The following is a 24,331-nucleotide window of genomic DNA, read 5'->3' on the forward strand; positions in this document are numbered from 1 at the left end:
CCTGGATCCAACGGGATCCGAAAAGTCAAGGTCAAGTTCCCACCCACCCACTAGCCTCTAGCTGCTACTTTGAATCCTTATGCAAACTAGCACAAGGGTCAAGTATTCATGGAAGACTGAAGAGGAACGCATGGTAAAAACTTTCCAAATATCTTCATTTGATATGTAAGCTTTTACTAGACTGCCTAGAATATGCGAAAAAACACAATTCACTGCCACTGAGTCTGAATCAATTTATAAGTTTATTCTTCAGCAGGTTTTCAGAGGCTATAACACCATTCACTCAAGGAGTAATTGGTGGATTTGAACCTCCTGCCTTTGGGTTGGCAGCACAAGTCCTTATCCACTTGGCCAACAGTGTTCCCTAAGATTATGTTAAGTATTCAGTGAGTGGCAACTATGGTCATCTCCTCTGTTCCAGTCACAACCTTAGAAAACCCTCAGTGGAAGGTAAACTATAAGTTGCTTTCAACTTGAAGGCTATGAGTATGCTCTGACACTGTAACAATGAGTTTAAGTTTTAAGGTTTATATGTGAATGATAATAATAATTATTTACTAACACCATTAATATTTTATAGTAATGCCGCCTGTCAAGTACTAACAAAACGATAAGCATATATACATCTCTTGAAGTTGGGGTATGAGTAGATTTCTTGCAAATTAATAAAAAAGTTATTGTTCTTTGTTAATTTTATTTTCTTTGAAACACCTCCAGCTTAATCTTATTTGTAATGTGATAGTAAAATTAATGTTATAAATCCTGAGAATGAAAACAGGAAGCAGAGGTTGTTACCCCTTGGAAACAATGCACTGCAGGTAAACTTCTTCTGAAGAACAACCATTCTTAACGACAATGGACCCAAGGGCCAGTCAAAAATGGTTTTCTGCCCCGACCTCATTTGCCCTATGAATGGCAGCCAAAACTTTGGAGATGTGTCAGGAAAGTACTGGAAGGCAAGTAATGACCAGAATTACCTTAGAGACAACTCCCCAAATGCCCAAAGTTGCTGACTGGTGTAGACAGGCAATCATTATTGAAAAAAAGAAGCTTACATTTCTGAAATAGTTATTCCATGAAGACCTCCTGCTTGCAGAGACCATATGTTTTGGATGCTTTCTGAAAATAACATTCCTGATGATGAAAATAAATTATCACGAGAAATCCTTGCCCACGGTGATGTAAATCTGAACTCTAACCTTGAGGCGCTGCTGCCCTTTGGTGACAAAGCAGATCCCACTGTGCTGCTCTGAGGCATCACAGTAACGAGCCATGCCGCAAACACAGCTCCCTGCATTTCGTATGTCAGACAGGGTCAATGTGACAACAAGTCATCTTCCCAGTAACTTGGGTTAGCCCTTCAGCCTGTTCCTCCAAGAGGAAAAGGCATCAATACAGCGCTCACTTCTCACAACACACTATTTGTCTCCATTTAGATTAATTAGAGCTGTGAAAAGAACTTCACCCCACCAGTGAACTGTATCAAGAAAGTCCCAGAAGCCTGTCTGAATTATTATTGCTTTGTCTCATTTGTTCACTCACACTTCAGCTTGGGTTGAGACATACCCAGTGGGTCATTACGAAGCAGACATTTGCAGAAAGCCCACCATTGCTAAATGAAATGCTTTGTCCAGGACCAATCACTGCAATGCATTCTGACACCACATTATGATTCTCTGTCTGTGATTCTCTCCCCTTGGGTCATCTGCCTGAGTGAAAATGAATTATGAATAGGAAAGGAATCGTAGATGATGTGGAATCCTTTGTCTTTATAAAAAAATACAGCTCTCTTTCATAGCTGGAGAGGGCAAGGAGAAAAGTGACCAACCTGTCCAAACCACTCTCCCAAATTAATTTCTATCTTTCTGTTAATAACCAAATCTCCCATTGCAAGGAATTTAACTTCCCTAACTCGATCACACATACCAACCACCACCACAATAGTAAACCATCAAGCATTAGCAATTCACCCTGAAAGAGTAAGACAGATTCCAAAACTACCTTTCTGTAGTGTGACGTGCTGAAGACAGGTTCTCAAAGGGGACAGCATTACTGTAGAAGAGATGTCTATTTCTCAAAGAATGCTTAAATTCCCTTTTGAACATATTTTGGGCAGTGTTTTTAGATCTTCAGCCTGCATCAAAATCACTTGGAAGGCTCGGTAGAACACAGATCGCTGAACCCATCCCTGACTATTAAGTAAGCCTGGGTGGACTTCATAATTCTGCTTGTCTGCAAATTTCACTGGAAAAATGAGAGCTAGAGGTCTCACCTGTACCTCGCTCATTCCTCTTCAAGCTCTCATTCTCTTAACTGATATTGAGATGGACCCTGTTCATTGCTGATCCTCCATTGGGTTTCAGATGCTGTAAAGCACACAGGAAGAGACTGCCCATTTTTTTTTAAATTTTAATTTATTTCTTTTTCATTTCAATGAACATCTACAGAGATTTTGGAATTCCATTCATTCATTGTTGCACCCTTCTCCCCGCCCCGCGTTTGCTCCTCTCCTTGAAAAGCAAAAGAAAAACTCCCCCATTGGTACAACCCCCCCACACACTTCCCCCAATCCCACCCCCACCCCCAAATATAATCCACTCTGCAACCCTCATTGCGTACTCCTACGATAAACATAATGCTCTAAAATATAATGCTTTTAAACTAGTCTCTCTCCCATAGACTTCAATGTCATAAACATATTTCATCCAGTTTTTCTCAGTCTTACCCCACCCCGATGCCAGCCTCATTCTACAACAGACTGCCCATTTTTATCTTGTGCAGCCATTGCGGATGTGAACTGCCGTGGAGGCACAATTCTTGGGTTATCAGTGCTACTCCATATGGACTATCCCACCAGCGCTCCCTTGCTCCACAAAGGAGTATTAATTGATCTTACAGGGAGAACAACTGGGAACAATTAAAATTAGCTACTTCTTTTCCACTGAGTAGAGCAACTATTCCCTGTAATACCTGTAACAAGGTGGAAAAGTCTGTCCAACTGAGTCATATATATTTCTTTTTTAAATTTTTTATTAATTTTAATGAAAGTTTATAGAGACTTAGGGTTTCTAGTCATTCATTGTTGCACTTTCTCCCTGCCCACCCCACCCCCCATATCTATTTCAATCCAAACTTAAAGTCATCGTTGATAAAGCTATCATTCTGATCTCTGAATCCCTGTCTCTTAGATTTTCTTTATCCAATAAATTCTGGACTCCAGTGAGAAGAAATGCCGTAAAGCTCTAAGAAAAGGAATTAAGTCTTAGAACATTCAAAGAAAATGAGCTACTGGCTTCCTAATGTCTGTTTATCCAGTAGTGGTATTATTCTTTTCTTCATCTGCTAAATGTGTGTTGATCATAAGAGAGGTTAAGGGTTGAGCCTCTGTGCTAGAACAGGCTGAGAGACAGAAAATGGCCTTGAAAACAGTAGAGTACTTTTCAGTTTCTTTAAACCCAGATTGCACACATGACCATGGAAATAATGACGGATTTCTTGAATAGAGTTATTGAATTATAATGATGTTTATGTATAAAGGATGTTGCCAATCTTGAAATAATGAGCATTCTCTGAATCTTAACTATTGTTGTGATAACATTCATGCCTACTGAAGTTCTGAAGAGCACGTATTGTTAAAGAACCTCTTAGGAGTTTGGAATCAAGCTTCAGAATTTATGAGTGCCCAGTGTGTGCCTAGCATTATGCTAGAGTCTATGGTTGATGGGAAAAAAACCAGAATTCACATGAAATAATTAAGCAATTATGAAAGGACAACTTCGCAAAAGTTAAAACCTTTCATGTACTACAAACAGTTCAAATAGGTGGCCTAGTGGCAAGAAGCTGCACTGCAATCCTTAAAACGTGGTTCAAATCTGCAGGAGAAAAAAGGGCAGTCTCCTCCTGTGTGATTAACTGCCTCTGAAAACCCGACAGAGGGTCAGTTATGGATTGGTCCTGACTTGGGAGTACACACAACATCATAAATTTATTTAAGGTAATAATGAGGCATATGGAAGAATGGTAGAGCTATTTCAAAGGAGCATAAGAGAGACTTAAATATTTATAGGTAAGAAAACATAGAATCCTGAAACAGTATTACAACATAAGTGGCCAATGTCCTATGGTGAATTAAAACTGTGACCTCTGGGGTTATCCTTTCTATCTGGTGGAAAATGTCTGTTGGACAAAAGTGGCTTGCAGTATATCAATACATATGTCAACGTTGAACTTCACACAGTATAGAGAATCAAACAAGGCTATGTTCTCCTAGCGTAGGGCTCTGCACCCTATAATCAAGGAGCCAAATCTGGCCCACCATCCATTAGGACACAATTATGGTCAACAATTAACACTGGTTTAGCTTCAACAACAAAAGAGGCACAGTGAAGTGACTGCTACAAAGAATATATGTGTCTCAAAATGTTTACAGTCTAACTTCCTTGGGAGAGTTCTAACAGCTGCCATAGAGATGACAGTGCTTGGTGACAATTTCCCAAGATAAAATTTAAAGGACCTAAAACCCTTCTTTAATTTACCAGGTTAGGGTAATTTTTCTTAACAGAATAATAAGTACTAAATGAAGCATCAAGCCCAGGGGAAATCAGAAGAAGGAAGAGTAGTTGATTTGTACTGCATCAACTAAGCTACAATGAAATAAATTTTCTAGAAATTCCCTCCCCTATATCTATTCACATTTGTGTAGGCCATGAGAGACATTTAAAAAAATTATTCATTGGTTTGTAATCATTCATATAAATTGTGCTTTGTACTTGTACTTTTTGTTTTATATAATCATTCATATAAATTATGTTTTACATAACTAATTACCATTGCCCTATGCCTTTTATCTCCCTATTTTTTCAAGTCCTTATTGAGGGCCTATGAGAAATATTTTCACGAGGGAAGCCCAGCATCCTCCAAAAGTTCTGGAGTATGCATGATCAGTTGGCAAGAATCAACAGTTAAATGACAATCATTGAACTGAGCTTCTTGAATTTAGTAGGGATTTGAGATCTTGTGGTTGCATCTAATTATCAAATGCCAGGTATGCACTGTTGCTATAATGGACAACTTCGAATAAGTAACAAAATAATCTAGTTGGCTAGTTGCTCATGGTATCTCTTGAATTAAGTAGATGAGTAAGCCTACTACAGGGCTTACTACTTAGTCTACTCATTTCATCTATTTAAATAATAATTAAATAGATGGCAAGTCACCAGGAGGGACCAGTCCTTGATGAAAGACATCATGCTTGGAAAGGTGGAGGGATAACACAGGAGAGGAAGACCATGGATGAAATAGATTGACACAGAGGGCAGCAATAAGGTTGGCTCAGGATAGGGCAAGATTAAGAGCAGTTGTTCACAGAGTCACTAAGAGTTGTAGTTGACCTGATGGGACATGATAACAACAAGGCTTCTAAATCCTTAACTCATTCCAGACACACAAAAAAATTTCTAAGTCTTGTGAAAAGAAGAGTAACTTAAATTATTATGATCAATTAGAGGATTTCTCAGCAAATTCCCAAACCTAAATTAGTTCGCAGACCTGAACCAGCTTGAACGGAAGGGAGACCAGATACCTCTGGAGAACAGCCTTGCTATACAGATGAAAATTTATGCTGGAAACAACCCATTCTTTCCCCAAAGAAATGTGCAACATTTTAACAGGATAATAGGTGCATTGCAAAAGAATAAATACTCAAGACTTCCCCAGAAGTCCTAGAGAGTGGCTCTGAATTGAAAAGAAATTAGATACATATTTGCCTTTGACTTTGGTCTGGGTAGAGTTTAAAAAGAATTAAGAGATCAGTAGTTCTTGGTTTGGGTCTGTTCCACAATAAACTAACGAGTCTTCAAATTCATTCTGTGGTTAATTTCCCAGATTCCAGAATGCATGTTTGGATAGACATGAAACTAACAAAATTTCAGCTTTCTGCTCCTGACGTGTGGAACTTAACTTCCTATGCCAGAAAGAGCTAAATGGAAAGTACAAAACCTGGTCCAGTGGTAAGAAACTGCAGTTCAAATCCACCAGCTGCTCTGTGGGAAAAGGATGGGTAATCTCCTTCATGAGATTAATGCCTTTGAAAACTTGTTGGAGTTTCCACCGTGGGTCTGTTCCAACTTGATAGTACACAACAACAACCTAAATAAGAAAAAAACCCCAATGTTATATTCCAGATGGGAGAGGTTGGATTGCAATGGTTAGTGCCACCTTTAAGGATTTGAAATACACACAGAAAGTTATTTCAATCACATCCCTTCTGAGTCGTCTATTTGGCCAGTGTAGAAGACAGATGGATCTTGGAGAATGATCATGGATTTCCATAAACTCAACCAGATGGTGACTCCAATTGCAGTTGCTCTTTCAGATGTGGTTTTCTTGCTGGAGCAAATCAGCATATCCCCTGGCATATGGTATAGACTTATTGATCTGGCAAATGCTTTCTGCTCTATACATATTAGCAAAGATCATCGGAAGCAGCTTTCTTTCAGCTGGCAGAGCCTACAATATATCATAACCATCCAACTTCAGAACAGTATTGATCCTTCAATCCTATAATGTAGTCTGCAGGGGCCTAGCTTGCCTCTCTGTCCAGTGGGATGTCATTATATTTAAAATATTTAACTGATAGAGCAGGGTGAGACAGTGGCAGTGCTATGTCAGCCATCTAGACAAGTGTAAACAATTTAGATTAAAATGAAACAAGTATTGGTGGTTAGGAAATAAGTGCCATCAAATGTAAGGAGCCAGTCAATCCGTAAAATTCCCCAGAATCTATCATAGTTATCTAATGATGCTATCACAGAAATAGCACCAAGTATCTTTTAATAAAGAGAAGCTTATTTTTTTTCCACAGTCTAGAAGGCCAGAAGTTTGAATCCAGGATGCCAATTCTCAGAAAGGCTTTCTGTTGTTGACTCTGGAGGAAAATTCTTGTCTCTTTGGAACTTCTGTTTCATGTAACTTGGCATCTCTGTTCCCTGCTTCTCTCTAATCTGTTCTTTTTCTCTCTTATAAGAGATTAAGTTGAAATACATTCAACATTATTTTTGCCTGACAAAGACAACTCATTCTCAAATGAAATTTTAATCGAAGGCTTCACAACACATATTTTGGGAGAACACAACACAATCCATAATATTAAACCCTTTGGTCCCCCCAAACCCATGCCCTTCCTAGATATCCAACCACAATCGAATGGATTGAGAAATTATGGTACATTCACACAATGGAATACTTACTACACAGCACACAGGAGCAGCAATTTTGTAAATCACTATCTAATCTGGGAGGGACTGCAGAGTATTATGCTGAGTAACCAAGTCAGTCCCATAAGGACAAATACTGTATAAAAAAATTATTGTTGAATGAGTATGAGGATCCAAGGCGGTGGGGATAGAGGGTGGAAGCAGAGGAGTGAGGAGATGGGGGGGATGGTTAATCATAAGGTCACACAATTTTATTGGGGGGTGTGTGAAGGAAATGAGAAATATCCAGTGTGAAACACAATGTATTCGAGCTTTATAAATAAATCAGTATAAAATAAAATAAAACAGAAAAATCCATGTTCTTGCCACTTCAAAAACCCATTCACCCCATCACATCATTCTGAAGTCCCAATCCAAAATGTCATCTTCTGAATCATCTAAATGAAACACAGATTAAATTTTAGGCATATTCTTCTCTGATCAAAATTATTTTTTTATTTGTTGATCTTGATGTTTATATTCACTACCATCTATCTGTAAGTAAACCAGCATAAAATAAAAATGTTATATAAAAAAATATCATCTGTTTCCAAAGAATAGTGGCAAACAGGCAAAGTGTAGATATTACAAATGAAAGAACACGAGGGAAAGAGGGAATAACAGGCAACAAGCAAATCAAAACCACAACAGAACAGATTACATTATCTCTTTATTATTATTTATGACTTAAAAATAAACCTGCATTTTCTGAGACTATCTGGACAATGTCCTGGCCCTCCAATTCTGGGTTTTGTGCATAAGTCTTTTAAAAATCTCATCAGAAGCGCATTAAGCACATTTGAAAGCACATCAAAAGCTCTATGCTACAGCTTTTCCTTAAGGGACGACTGGAATGGCAAGTCCACACCTTTACCTTTTGGTAGTCTCACTCTCCTAATCTATTTGAAAGACAACTCAAATCCCTTAGGCCTGGTAGACTTTATTCTCATGCCCCTTGGGAATGGCACCCCAACCCATAAGTTTTGAGAGCTTTTATGAATAGCAGCCCCACATTCTGGAATTGAGTTGGCAAAGATTCTACTCTGAAACCTAGAAGGTTGCAGCTTTACACTTTAAAATCCAGAACACCATAATCCCATCTATGGAAATCAAGAGAACCCTGTTGCTTCATGTGCTCCTTCCAACAGTTCTGTTGATCTCCAAGTTTCCCCAGGGATTTGGGTTTGTTTTTTTTTTACTTGGAAGACAAGAGATGTAGTTTGAACTGTTTCCTGGCTGTAGAATTCCAAGAGGCAGACAACATTCTTTTCCTTTTATTTTCCCTCTGCATCTTATAATTTGAGCTACTGGGTTTTTGTCTGTGGCAGTTGAATAGATCCATCAGTCACAGGATTGTCTTTAACGAAGATTGGCTACTACATTCTTAGTAAATACGCTAGGATACTTATGAAGCTCCATCTCATATACATTGGGCTTGTTGCCAAGAGGGATTAGTCCTTGGAGAGGGACATCATGCTTGCAAGAGTGGAGGGGCAGCGCAATAGAAGGAGAAGTTGGATGAGATGGATTGACACAGTAACTGGGGTAATGCTGTTTGAGAGACAGTAAGAATGGCTCAGTATAGCTCAGGGTTCAGAGCTATTGTGCATAGTGTCACTATGAGTCACAGGTTACTAGATAGCACATAACAGCAACAATACACAAGTTAAGGGCAGAAAATTTGTATCATCTTATTTAGACAAGTTTAAAAGTTATCAACTGTATTATGTTATTAATATGCCTTCCATTAAGAATGGACTGATAGCTGATCCTTGACGAGGTCTTTAGAAGCAATAATCTACGTGGGATGATACTGCTCATGTTTTGTCCATGGAGAAGCTGGTGGATTTAAATCACATACCTTTGGGTTGACCGCACAATGCCTTACCACTATGTTGTTGTTGTTATGTGCCGTTGAGTCACTTGAGACTCATAGCAACCCTATGTTCAACAACCCTAAATTGTTCTGTTCTGTGCCAATAGCACTGTCTCCGATACACCCATCCCAATTACCACATTCACTGAATCAATCCACCTCATAGAGGGCCTGCCTCTCCTGCTCTGTCCCTCTACCCTACCAAGCATGATGTTCCTCTCCAAGGACCAGTCCCTCCTTACAACATATCCTAAGTATGTCAGACAAAGCCTCAGAATCCTTGCCTCCAAGGAACAGCCTGGTTTAACTCTCTCAAGGGTGAATCTGTTTGTTTTCTTAGCAGTCAATGTTACACTGAGTACTCTTCTCCAGCACCATAGATCAAAGGCATCAATTCTCCTTCTGTCCTCCCTAATCATTGTCCAACTCTCTGATGTATAACAAGTGATTGCAAAAACCATGGCCTGTATCATACGCACCTTAGTCTCCAGAGAGACATCATTGCTCTTCAATACTTTGGAGAGATCCCTAACAGCAGACTTTCCCATCGCAATACTTTTAATTTCCTGGATGCTGGTGCCAAGAGTGTTGACTGTGGAGTCAAGCAAACTAAAGCTGTGAACAATCTCAATCTCTTCACCATCCATCCTGATGCTGCCAGTTGGTCCATTGATGAGAATCTTTTTCTTCTTGACATTGAGCCTCAATCCGTATTGGAGACTGCAGTCCTTGACCCTCTGCAGCAGGTGCTTCAGGTCCTCCTCAGTTTCAGCAAGCAGGGTTGTATCATCTGCATATTACAGATTGTTGATAGATCTTCCACCAATTCTGATGCCACATTTCTCCTCATAGAGCCCAGCCTCCAAGATAATCTGTTCTGCATACAGGTTGTAAAGGTATGGAGACAGGACACATCCCTGGTGTACATAATAATTTTATCAGGTTAGCAGAAATATTCTGTCATTGACTATATTTATTCCAACTCATAGGATAGAATGAAACTGCCTCATAAAGATCACTGGTGGTAGAGTAGATGAAAAGTTACACTGCCAACCCAAAGGCAGGTGCTTCAAATCCACCTGCTACTCCAATGGCAAAATTGCGTGGGAATCTCTTCCAATTCAATTTGCAGCCTTCTTAAAAACCTATTGGAGGGTCAGCTATGAGTTCCAATCCATGGCAATGACCTCTACTTTAAAATCTTAGCCAGGGATAAATTTCAGTTTGTCCATCATGGTTTCATTCACTGATCTAGATACAGAATGAACAACTATATGTAAAGTGTTAAATGAATTTTTACTTTTATGTAGAGAGCTCTGGTAGCTTGTTCAATAAGGCGATTCACTGCCTCTCTGGTGGTTCAAATCCATAGTTCTAACCTACTAGCAGATGGGCTACTGAAGAAAGATGTACAATATCCTCCCATGCAATTTACAGTCACTTGAACATCAACTCTGAGTATGCCCTCACTAAACATAATGCATTTTTCTTCTTTATAATTATGTGATATAAAATTCTTATAATGAATCTTTTATTTGTTATCATTCCCACTGGCTATGTCTCAAGTTTGTATTCTTTCTCCATATTTACTCAATCTGTATGCAGAGCAAATAATTTAAGAAACTGAACTTTATGAGGAAAATTAGTTAGGACTAGAGAGAGATTCATCAGCAATCTATGACATGTTGGTAACATAACCTTGCTTTCAGAAAATGAAGACGACTTGAAGCACTTGCTGCAGAAGATTAGGAACTGTAGCCTTCATGGATTACATCTCAACATCCAGAAAACAAAATTCTCAGCCTGAGCTAATAGACAAAATCATGATAGATGGAAAATACAAAAAAGACTGAAGTGTCAATAATTTCATTTTACCTGAAGCCACAAACAATAATCATGGCAGCAGCAATCAAGAAATGGAAAGATTTCTTCTTGCCTTAGGGAAATCTGCTGTCAAGAACCTCTCCAAAGTGCTAAAGAGCAAGGACTTCAATCTAAATACTAAGATGTGCCTGATGCTAGTAATTTTTTTCCAATTTCTTCCTATATGTTTGAAAATTTTACAATGAATAAGGAAACCTGAGAAATAATAGATGCCGTGAACTATGGTTATGGTAAAGATTATTGACTATCCTGTAGACTGCCACAAGAATAAAGAAACCTGTCTTAGAGAAAGTGCAATCTGAGTGCTCCTCAGAGGCAAGGGTGGTGGAAGTTTGTCTCGTGTACTTTGAGCATGTTGTCAGGAAGAAGTCACGCTGGGGAAGGTAGTCGGTCAGCCAAAGGAAGGAAGACCTCACCTAGATGAACTGACATGGTGACTACAACAACGGGCTCGAGCATAGTGCAGATTGTAAGGATGGTTCAGGATAGGATGAAGTTTAGATCTGTAGTTCATAGGATCTTTTTTATTTGTAGTAAAAAAATTTGTAGGTACCTAACAACAATATGTTTTTCTGGTCAAGTTCCAAAGGATGCAATTTTTATGAAAATGAACTTTAAAAAATTGTTGGAAGCTTAATGTAAGAGATTGGTTTCAAATTGAAATTTGAAAGAAATTATTGCAACACACAGGTGGGCCATCTCTTAGAAGAAGGTTGAAGTTCTATGTATATGGAAGGGGAAACAAAAGTGAATTATTGACCCCCGGAGAATGTTTACCCTCGAGGTCTGAAAAGGCGAAAAAGCTACTATGAGGTGACAAGTGGCTGTTGGCTATTGTTAGTAGTTGTCAAGTCCATTCTGACTCCTGGTGACTTTTTTTATGTGCAGAGTAGAACCGCTACATAGTATTTTCAAGGTTGTGACTGTTCAAAAACTCACCTCCAAGCTTGTTTCTGGGGCATACATGGGAGATTATTTTTCTTCCACTCAGGATTTTGTTGTTTAGTGAGATTGAGATGAGTACAACTCACAGTGAGCCTAGGAACAATAGACCTGAACCTTGTCCTATCTTGTGCCATCATTATCATCCTGACACATTTGGGTCCATTGCTATAGATACTATCTGTCCATCTGATTGAGGGTCTTCCTCTCTTTTGATGACCCTCCACCATTCCAAGCATGATGTCATTTTCCAAGGAATAGCCTCTACTAATAACATGTCTAAAATACATGAGATGAAACTTCACGATGTTTGCCTCCAAGGAACATTTCTGCTGACTTTCTCCAAGACATATATGTTCTTTTGGAAGTCCATGATATATTCAACACCCTTCTCTAACCCCACAATTCAAATGCATCAATTCTTTTCCTTTCATTCTTATTAATTGTCCAGCTTTCAGATGCATAGCTGGAGACTGGAAAGACTGTGATTTGGATCATGCATACCTTAGTCTTTAAACTGGTATCACTGCTCTTCAGGACTTTGGAGAGATCCCTGACAGTGTATGTTTTTAATGCTGTCTCTTTGTCATCTCTCAATCTCTTGACTGCTAGTAACCAGGGTTTTTAATATGGATCCAAGCAAGATGATATTGTTGATAATTTCAATCTTTGCTCCATCTATTATGTTGTTGCCTATTGGTACGCTGGTGAGGATTTTTGTTTTATTGATGTTAAGATTTAATCCATATTGAAGACTACAGTGTCCTCAAAGAAAACCTGGAACTGAAGGAGGTAGAATTTCTTTTCTTAGGAACAAAGTTACCTTTTTTAAGATATGACATGCAGAATTGTGGATCCAGAAGCCAGAAAACTGGCCATCATGTTGAGATGTATATGAATAATAACTACCATTTATTGAGACAGATAAGATGTTAAATCCTTTATTTACATTATCTCATGAAGCCTTTTGTAATGGGTATTATTATATTACAATGCAGATAAAAAAGCAGAAATTGAAAAGTTAAATATCATGCCCCCAAAACACACACTAAGAAAGTCCTACATTCAAGGAAAAAAATCTCACTGAATCCAAATATTTTGCTTAGAAACACTAGATCATGTACAAGGCAACATTTGATCCAATGCTAGTAATCTACAAGACAAAACTTAAATTTATAATGTTTGATAACAGACTTGGTTCTAATATGAATGAAGGTATAGGTAAAACTAAATTTGACAACCTAAAAACATATATGAGAATAAAATGGTGGAAGTAGGTGAGGAATAAAGGAACAGCAAGTTCACAGTCTCATACAATACTGTGTGCACTTTACACATAAATGTAGTAGGAGTCTGTCAAAAGCCATATAAAACATATTTTATTCTATTATCTATCTATCTCTCTCTCTCAGCTGTGGTGCTGGAGAAGAGTATTGCATATACCATGGATTGCTAGGAGAACAAGCAAGTTTGTCCTGGAGAGGGTGAGACCAGACCGCTCCTTGAAAGCAAGGATTCTGAAGCTTCGTCTGACATATTTTGGACATATTGCAAGGAGGGACTAGTCCTTGGAGAGGGATGTCATGCTTCTTGGGAGGATGTAGGGTCAGCGCAGGAGAGCAAGATCCTCAATGAGATGGATTAATTCAGTGACTGGGGTAATGGAAGTGGGTGTTTCAGAGACAATAAGATTGGCACAGGATAGATGGATTTAGGGCTGTTGTACACAGGGTGGCATGCGACTCGACAGCACATAACAACAATGATCTATATCTATAAATCATATCCCAAGTAGCATGAACTCCAGTTCTTTAACTTTAATGAAACAAATGTGAGACTGTTTCCTCATATGTAAGCAGACACAAGGAGAGAACATTCAGAAAGAAAAGATAAATATTTTGTATTTAAACTATCAAGAACAGTGACTACCAACACCTAGTGTGTATCCTAGAACCAGACTGCGTATGTGTGAGCTTTGTCATTAAATATGCTGATGTAGTGCATTATCTATCAGGCTGCTAATCAAAGGGTCAGCAGTTTGAATCCATCAGGTACTCCGAGGAGAAAGAACAATCTCCTCCTACGTGATTCAAGGCCTCTGACAACCTTCTGGAGGATCAGCTATGAGTCAGTACAAGTATCATGGATCATAACAACAAAAAAAAATAAATAAATCTGCTACATTATCCACCATATTTTGAGGTAAGATTTATTTGTTCGATTTCTTTACTCACTTGTTTACATAGTCTTTAAAAGGAAATGCATGCTTACTTGTGTTTAAGTGCACAAGAAAAGGAGTAAGAACTCAAGGAATTATTGCTGAGTTAAGAAAGGAAGAGAAGAAGGGAGGGAAGAGGAGAAGTAAGTATGTGAAGGAGGAAACACAAGGAGGAAAGCAGGGTGAATAATAGTACTACATGTCGATTCTGTCTGCTGAATCTCAACTCTAAGCTACTGCTTATTAACTATATAATCTTAGGCAGGAAACTCAACATCGACAATCCCAAGGTCATCAACTGTTAATTAGCTGATAACATTTACTTTGTTGACTTTTCTGTAAGAATTCAAAAAGCTAATTGTAAAACACACAGCAAAATATGTGACATATAATAATCACACTTTAAATGTATTTCTTGGACACGTGAGTAAAATAATTTTAGCCAAAACAATCTCTGTAAATGATGATAGGGCTTAATGTACATAGAAGATATAAAGATTTCTTGATATTTGTGTTTGTATGTTTATACTTACAATTTTGAAATGATTAGAAAAAAGAAAATGAAAACGAGACAGACAGATTCCATCTAACTTACTCTACACCATTTAAATACCATGTGAACAAAAGGACTGCGGCGCTGGGTCTCTGCCATAACGTTACACAGACCAATTGCAGCAAAGTAGATGTATCAAATGTCATTTAGTCTGGCTCAACTAGATCCAGCTGGAGGCTGTTTCTGCACATAAAGCAGAAAAATCATTATAGGCCATAATTTCTGCTCAGATCCCCAGTCCCCATCATTCTCTTTGGCAGGCAATTGGTCCAACTGAAAATATTCCCTGTGAATGATTCTGTAATGGTGGTATAATATAACCTTTAACTTATAATAAAGTTGACTTGGGGCATCCCTTTCAATAGCGGAAGCTCCTTAGGCAGGTAGGACAGAAAGATTTCCCATGTGGCTGCCTGAGCAGCCAAGACAGCATAGTGGATGCTGCTGTACAGCTGCCCACAGAAGCCTGTTTTGTTCTAGAAATCATCCTGAGGACTCATTAAAGACTCCAGGGCAGGGCAGCAGTTTCGCCAGCCATCACAGATACTGTCCGATCTCAGGGCCAGAAAACACAGAGAGAAGCCAGAGACGCATACAGACTTCAACATGCAGATACTGCAAGGTCCTCAGGGGCAGAGTCTACATATTTATAACTGTACCTCCAGCAAATGTCTGTGTGCCTCATCCACAAAGAGAACATACATCAGATAATGCCAGACATTGTGTAAAGAAAATGAGGATATAGGGGAAAAAATAGGATGCAGAAATGGACAACATACACAATGCTCTTGGAACTTGCACGTTAATAAAAATGATAGATGATAGGTAGGTAGGTAGGTAGATAGATAGATAGATAGATAGATAGATAGATAGATAGATAGATATAGATAGATAATAGATAGATAGGTGTTATGTGCCATAGAGTCAGAATCAACATATAGTTGACACCCCCACACACACAGTGGATTTTCAGAGGGAGTAAATTGCACAGGAGGAGACTATCCAGTTCCCCCCCCCCCCATGTAACAGGTGGACTTGAACTATGTGCCTTTGGATTGGTAGTGCAACTTCTTGCCACTAGGCCACCATAGTTTCCTAGATAAGACATAGGTACAGATCTTCACAATTACATGCTATGCATCAGAAAACTGAACAATGACTAAGGATGATAGAAGAATCAATGCCTTTGAGATCTGGTGCTGGAGAAGAGTCTTGAACATACCAAAGACAGCCAAGGGAACAAATAGATCTATCCTGGAGATGGCTAAACAAGTTTCTCCTGGGAGGTAAGGATTTGAGGAGCTCTGCCTTACATTCTTTGGGAATGTGGCCAGGATGAACCAGTACTTGAAGAAGGACATCATGTCTGGAAAGGTGAAGGGACAGTGCAGGAGAGGAAGACCCCAGATGAGATAGATTGATATGATAATTGGGGTGATGAGATTAGGTATGTTGGAGTCAGTGAGATGGGTTCAGGATAGGACAGGGTTCAGAGCTGTTGTACGTAGGATTACTATGAGTCACAGGCAACTTGACAGCACATGACAACAAAATAATGTTTATGTCACTGATTAAAGGGAAAAGACTGCTTAAGGTCATTTAACTGGTTGGTAGTCTCTGACTGCTTCAACTCTCAATAATTGAATGGAGTTGTTATTGTTGTTGTGTACAATAGATTCAGATCTGATCTATAGCTGATCCTCCAGTGGGTTTTCAGAGGCAATCAATCACAGTGCCAATCTCACTGTCTCCAACACACCTACCCTGATTACCCAGTCACCAAATCAATCCACGTCATAAAGGGTCTTCCTCTCCTGCGCTGTCGCTCCACTATTTCCAAGCATGGCATCCTTCACCAAGAACTGGTCCCTCCTTGCGACATGTCCAAATATGTCGTATGAAGCTTCAGAATCCTTGCCTCCAAGGAGCAGCCTGGTTTAACCCTCTCAGAATGAACCTGTTCATTTTATTAGCAGTCCATGGTATATTCAATATTATTCTCCAACACAACAGCTCAAAGGGATGAATTCTCCTTTTATCCCCCTAGTCATTGTCCAGCTCCCTGATGCATAGCAAGTGATTGCAAAAATGTGGCCTGTATCAGGCGCACCTTAGTCTCCAGGGTGACACTATTGCTTTTCAGTATTTTGGAGAGGTCCCTAACAGAGGACTTCTCCATTGCAGAACACTTGATTATGCTAATGCAAAACATATACTTGGACCAGGAGGCAGTAGCCAGAACAAAGGAATGAAACATTGCATGGTTCAAAATTGGGAAGGGTGTACGCTACAGATGTGTTCTATCTCCATATCTATTTGACCTATATGCAGAACAGACTAGCCGGGAGGCTGGGCTGTATGATGAGAAGTGTGGCATCAGGATTGGAGGAAGATTCATCAACAATCTGCATTATGCAGGTGATACAACCCCGCTTGCTGAAACTGAGGAGGACCTCATACACTTACTGCAGAGGGTCAAGGACTGCAGCCTTCAATATGGATTTAGGCTCAATATCAAGAAGACAAGGATTCTCACCACTGGAGCAATTGGAAGCATCAGGATGAATGGTGAAGAGATTGAGATTGTTAACAGCTTTAGTTTGCTTGGTTCCACAGTCAACGTTCTTGGAACCAGCAACCAGGAAATTAAAAGATGTATTAGGGCAACACTGCATGGTTCAAAATTGGGAAGGGTGTACGCCAGGGAGGTGTCCTATCTCCATACCTTTTCAACCTGTATGCAGAGCAGATTATCCAAGAGACTGGGCTCTATGAGGAGAAGTATGGCGTTAGGACTGGTGGACAATCTATCAACAATCTGCGTTATGCAGATGACACAACCCTGCTCGCCGAAACTGAGGAGGACCTCATACACTTACTGCAGAGGATCAAAGACTGTAGCCTTCAATATGGACTGAGGTTCAATGTCAAGAAGACAAAGATTCTCACCACCGGACCAATCAGTAGCATCAGGATGGATGGCGAAGAGATTGAGATTGTTCACAGCTTCAGTTTGCTCGGCTCCACAGTCAACACTCTTGGCACCAGCAGCCAGGAAAAAAAAAAAAGTATTGCAATGGGGAAAGTCTGCTGTTAAGGACCTCTCTAAAGTACTCAAGAGCAACGGTGTCTCTTTGGAGACTAAGGTCCGCCTGATACAGGCGATGGTTTTTGCAATCACTTGTTATGCATCAGAGAGTTGGACAATGACTAGGGAGGATAGAAGGAGAATTGACGCGTTTGAGCTGTGGTGCTGGAGAAGAGTATTGAGAATACCATGGACTGCCAAGAAAACAAACGGATTCATTCTAGAGAAGGTTAAACCAGGTTACTCCTTGGAGGCAAGGATTCTAGGGCTTCGTCTGACATACTTTGGACTTGTTGTAAGGAGAGACAGGTCCTTGGAGAAGGACATCATGCTTGGTAGGGTAGAGGGACAGCGCAGGAGGGAAAATCCTCTATGAGGTGGATTGATTCAGTGACTGGGGTAATCGGGATGGGTGTGTCAGAGGCAATGCGATTGGCACAGGATAGAGCAGGGTTTAGGGCTGTTGTACATAGGGTCGCTATGAGTCGCAAACGACTCGACGGCACACAAGAACAACATTATATATTAGGCCTCTACTATTACTCCTTCCTCTGAAAACATTATTCTAGATCTTATTTTGGTCTGGAGACATGCTATATAGTGAAAACTAATGTTATTTACCTTTAAGTGTTATTTCTACCTATAGACAAACATGTCATAGTCTATTCTATGGTTCTTAAATCCAGCTCAGGTCTGTCATATTTATAATAACCTCTGGCATAGTGAGATTTGGGCAGTAAGGTTGTCTGCTCTTTCCTCTGGTATTTTTACTTGTCCCTGTTAGCCTTCATCAAGGTCACAGAACATGCTGGGGATGTGACCATATGGCATATAACAAAGAATATGAAGAGTCAAGAATTTTGTCCCCATGTGCTAAATCCACAGTAGGAGTCCTGGAACACAAGGTGAAATTCTATTCTAAAATATAACCTAAGAAAAATAACCTTTGGATATGAGATAGTCCATTCTGGATGCACGCCTCTTTGCTGTGCAACTTTAAAAGGCTTCTCTATTCATTAAGCCCAGACTTGCCGTGTGACTGTTCAGTCCATGGAGCATGTGGAAGAAGATTGATGTACATAGCGAGCAATAAGCCAAGGCCCTCGTCATAAATCAGCCAACTGCCAGACTTGTGAATGAGGCTATCAACTGTCAGCTGAACACAGATGCATGAGTGAGTGCAAATGAGACCTGCACAATCTCGTTCAGTTGACCCAAGCCCGGATTATCAACCCAAAAGAATCATAAGCTAATAAATGCCTTTTGTTCTAAGTCACTAAGTTTAGAAATGATAAATTATCTAGCAAACATTTATTGATATTCTGAAAAGGAGGATATTTGGAGCTAAAATTGGTTCTAGAATTGACCCTTCCATCTCATGTGTTCAGACACTAAGGAGGCTTTGGACTATGGGATAACATTAGACGAATAAGGCTTATTTCACCCACAGGTAGTGGAGCTGGGGAAGAACTTGTACTTTTCATCTGAAGACTAATTGCATCAAGACTGAGTTACAGGTTAAAACTGATTGGACATTCAGGCTTAAGAATCTGGAGGGGACCAGAGCAAAGGAGTGAAATCAGAGAAGAAAATTTTCTAAATTTAAAGCAGCCTTTTACATCTGAGAGGATGAAAGCATCTGATCAGAAAGATTTTAAATATAAATCCACCCCCCAGTTACTGAATCAATCCATCTTATAGAATGTCTTCCTCTCCTATGCTGTCTCTCCACTCTCCCAATCATGACATCCCTCTCCAAGGACTGGTCCCTCCTTGCAACATGTCCAGAGTATGTCATATGAAGCTCCTTGCCTCCAAGGAGCAGCCTGGTTTAGTCACCTCCAGGATGAACCTGTTTGTTCTCCTAGAAGTCCATGGTATATTCAATACTTTTCTCCAACACCACACCTCAAAGACATCAATTCTCCTTCTATCATCCCTAGTCATTATCCAGCTTTCTGATGCATAACAATTGATTGCAAAGACCATGGCCCGTATCAGACGAACCTTAGACTCCAGACTCATTTCATTGCTCTTCCATACTTTGGAGAGGTCTCTAACAGTATACTTTCCCATCAAAATATGTCTTTTCGTTTTCTGGCTGCTGGTACCAAGAGTGTGGATAGTGGAGCCAAGCAAACTAAAGCTGTTAATAATGTCAATGTCTTCACCTTCCATCATGATGCTGCCAATTAACCCAGTGGTGAGAATATTTGTTTCCTTGATATTGAGCTGCAATCCATATTAAAGGCTGCCGTCCCTGACCTTCTGAAGCAAGCACTCCAGGTCCTCTTCAGTTTCAGCAAGCAGGGTTGTATCATCTGCATAACACAGATTGTTGATGAATTTTCCTCCAATCCTGATGCCACATTTCTTCTCATAGACCCCAGACTCCTGTATAATCTGTTCTGTATATAAATTGAAAAAGTATGGAGATAGGACACATCTCTGGCGTACATCCTTCCCAATTTTGAACCATGCAGTGTTTCCTTGCTCTGTTCTGACAACTGCCTCCTGGTCCAAGTGATAGGTTTCACATTAGCATGATCAAGTGTTCTGGGATTCCCATTCTTCTCAGTTAGCCACAGTTTTTTTATGATCCACAGAGTCAAACACCTTTGCATAATCAATGAAACACAGATAGACATTCCTCTGGTATCCCCTGATTTTAGCCAAGATCTATGTAACGATATTAGCTACAATTATCCCTAGTACCACAACCCCTTCTAAACCCAGCCTGAACTTCTGGTAGTTCTCTGTTGATGTGCTGTTTCAGTCGTTTTTGGATAATCTTCAGCAGAATCTTGCTTGCATGTGATATTAATGTTATTTTTTTATAATTTCCACACTCTGTCGGATCACCTTTCTTTGGAATGAGAACAAATATAGATCTCTTCTAGGCAGTTGGCCAAGTCGTTGTCCTCCAGATTTCTTGGCACAACTTGATAAGCACATCTAAGGCAGCATCTGTTAGTTGAAATATGTCAGTTGGTGGGGCCTTATTTTTTGCCAATTCTTTCAAAGCAGCTTGAACTTCCACCCTCATCACCACAGGCTCTTGCTCATATGTTGCTTCATGAATTTTAATACTTCCTGGATTATTTAACATTCTGCCCAAAGCATCCTTAAGTATTGTTACTCAAGGCTTGAAATTGTTCTTCAATTCCTTGAGCTTAAGAAATGCTGAGCAAGTTCAGCCCCTTTCATTTTCTGACTCCAGCTCTTTGTACATTTCATTATAATTCTTTACTTTGTCTTCCCGTGCTGCCTTTTGAAATCTTCTGTTCAGCTTTGTAATGTCTTGATTTCTTCCCTCTGCTTTGGCTTCTCAGCATCCTAGAGCAATATTCAGTCTCTTCTGACATCCATTCTGGTCTTTTCTTCCTCCTGTCTTCATAATGACCTTTTGTACTTTTTGTGCTCTTCCTGGATGATATTCTTGAGTGTAGTCATAGTAATGATGCTGAGCAAAAATTCGATAGAAACCAGGAACAGGATGGACAACATGTGCTGATTCTGCGAATAACTCTACTTATAAAAAAATAGCACTAAACTGAAAATGTGGAGCCAGTGCTCAAGCCTGATTCTATTCAGCCCCAAATAAAAACTCAAATTAATTGCCATCAAGTTGGAACCAATCCGTAACTGACCCTCCAGTGGGTTTTCAATGGCTATGAATTGCACAGGTGAAGACTGGCCACCTTTCTTGTGAAAAGATATGTCTGAAAGGATGCTACCTTTGAGTTGGTGGTGGAACTTTCTACAGACTACAGTGTCCAGAGTTCATTATTGGCCAAAGCAAACTAAACTTTAGATAGATAGATAGATGATAGATGATAGATAGATAGATAGATAGATAGATAGATAATAGATAGAAGAGAGAGAGAGAGAGAAATATTAACATCAGTACTTACTGTAGATCATTTATATTCTAAAATAAATTTTGGAGACACAGAAAGTAAGAAAATTAACTTCTATATATAGTCATTTATCTGGTTTATACACTGGATTTTAAGTCATTTTCACATGCCATAAAGCAGATATATTAACTTCACTATAAGCAGGAGAGCTTGCCTCCAGAAACCCTATGTACTTGGAGAAATGATGAAAGTTTTACAAGCGTTAAGATCTTTCGTTCATAGGGCTGCTATGAGTCATCTACAACTTGATGACACTTAACAACAACAACTTAGAAAAGGACCTCTAATGACTTGTTATTGGTGTCTAAGTGGTAAAGAATTGTGCTGCCAGTGTGAAGATAGGTGGTTCAAATCTACCAACTGCTCTATGGGAGAAAAGTGGGCAATCTCCTCCTATGCAATTTACTTACTGCCTCCAAAAACTCATCAGAGGGTATTGGATCATTTCCAAGTTCACGTTACACAACAACAACAACACTGACATGAGGCAGTATCTCTGGTGGCCTAGTAGATAAGGAGTCTCACTGTCAAAACAAAGGCAGGTGGTTTGCATTTGCCATGTATTCCAAGGAAAAAAGATGGACAGACTTCTCCCATACAATTTACAGCCTCTGAAAATCAACTGCAGGATCAGCTATATGTTGGTTCCAACTTAATGGTAATGAGTTGAATTTATAGAAATAAAGAAACTGAAGATCAAATCGATTAAAGAATATCTCCAAGATCACATAACTATTTAATAGCAAAGCTGCATCTCAACTTCTTAAAACGAAAACTGTTTTTATAAAATGGGTTGACGCAGTTACTATAACGACAGATTTAAACTCAGATGAGATTGTGAGGATGACACAATATCGTGCAAGGTTTCTATATGGTGTATTTAGGGTCATTATGAGTTGAAGCCAATTCAACAATATCTAATAATAACATTTTCTTAAATGGCTTCCTTAGGATTTTAAGGACTAAGTAAAATTCCAAAAGTTAGTTGCCCTTCGAGAATATTTTACTTCTTCAACAGTAAGAATATTAGCAAAATGGGGAAATGAAACACGTATTAGTAGACAGGGAAGAAATATAAGGAAATCAATCTTGCTATCATGATTACAAATAAAGATAAGAATTCTGTAATCTAAAACCACAAAACATGAAAGGGATCACTGTATTTTAGTATGTAGAATATGAATTGAGATGTAGTACACTTACTAGGCATACTAATGAATTCCAAGTACACTAATGAGCAGATGTATTATTAAAAACAAAACAAGATCCTACTATAATTTAGATTTTTCTCTGACTAAAAGAAAGTTATGAAAAAATTCTATTTGACAAATACACAAGTACTTGTATATTTTGTTTTAGAATACAATAAAACCCCTTAAACCTTATAGAATTGTATTTTGTTTCCTTTTTCTCTGTAAAAGGAAGCTTTGGCTTGATGAACAGAGTGCTGGTCTTCATCCCAGAAGACTAGAGCTTGTACATTACTTTTAGTCCTTATTCTACAAAACTGGGAAAATCATTTAATGTCTTGGAGTTGTAGCAGACACAATACCCAGGTTAGGACTATGTTATATGCCCAAAAGAAAATAAGGATAGAAATAATAAAAAAGATAAGTCAGTGAAAACAATACACATAACGAACAAAAGCAAATTTTTCCTTAAAAAAACTAATCAAACAGACAAATATCTGTTAGTATTTACTTTTAAAAAATAAATAAGTATTATTAGGGACTGGAAAGACAATATAATAAAAGAATATTATATTTTATCTACAAATACAAATGATATTTTAAAAATGCTAATTGTATACAATTGTCTTAAAGATTTTGAAAAGTAAATGAAAGATTCAACTTCTAGGAAAAAGTATAGATTTTTAATATTGACGAAAGAAGAAACAAAATGCCTCAATAGGTCAATAGGCAATATTGTTGTTATGTGCTGTTGCATTGTCTGTGACTCATAGTGACTCTATGTATAATAGCCCTAAATCCTGCTCTATCCCATGCCAATCTTAATGACACATGTATCCTCATTACCCCAGTGACTGACTCAATCCATCTCATTGAGGGTCTTCCTCTCCTGTGCTGTCCCTCCAACCTCCTAAGCATGATACCCCTCTCCAAGGACTGATTCAGCCTTGCAACATGTTTAAAGTATGTCAGACGAAGCTTCAGAATCCTTGCCTCCAAGGAACATTCCGGCTTCATCCTATCCAGGACAAACTTGTTTGTTCTCCTAGCAGTCCATGGTATATTCAATACTCTTCTCCAGAACCATAGCTCAAAGGCAGCAATTCTCCTATCTTCCCTAGTCATTGTCCAACTTTCTGATGCATAGCAAGTAATTGCAAAGATCATTGCCTGTATCATGTGAACCTTAGTCTCCAGACTGACATCATTGGTCTTCAGTACTTTGGAGAGGTCTCTGATAGCAGACTATAGACAAAAGAAAAATAACTTTCAATCTACCTTTTCCTATTTAAAAAAGCATGTCTAGTTTATTTTTAAAAAAAGGAAAGAGGGATAAAGACCCTCTCCTTAAAGAGGAGAGGTTTTTCATAAAGCTTATATGACCCGACAGTGAAAACTGGAAGATAG

The sequence above is a fragment of the Elephantulus edwardii genome, unplaced genomic scaffold (assembly GCF_000299155.1).
Source record: "Elephantulus edwardii isolate Elephantulus edwardi_28Jun2011 unplaced genomic scaffold, EleEdw1.0 scaffold00008, whole genome shotgun sequence".
NCBI lineage: Eukaryota > Metazoa > Chordata > Mammalia > Macroscelidea > Macroscelididae > Elephantulus > Elephantulus edwardii.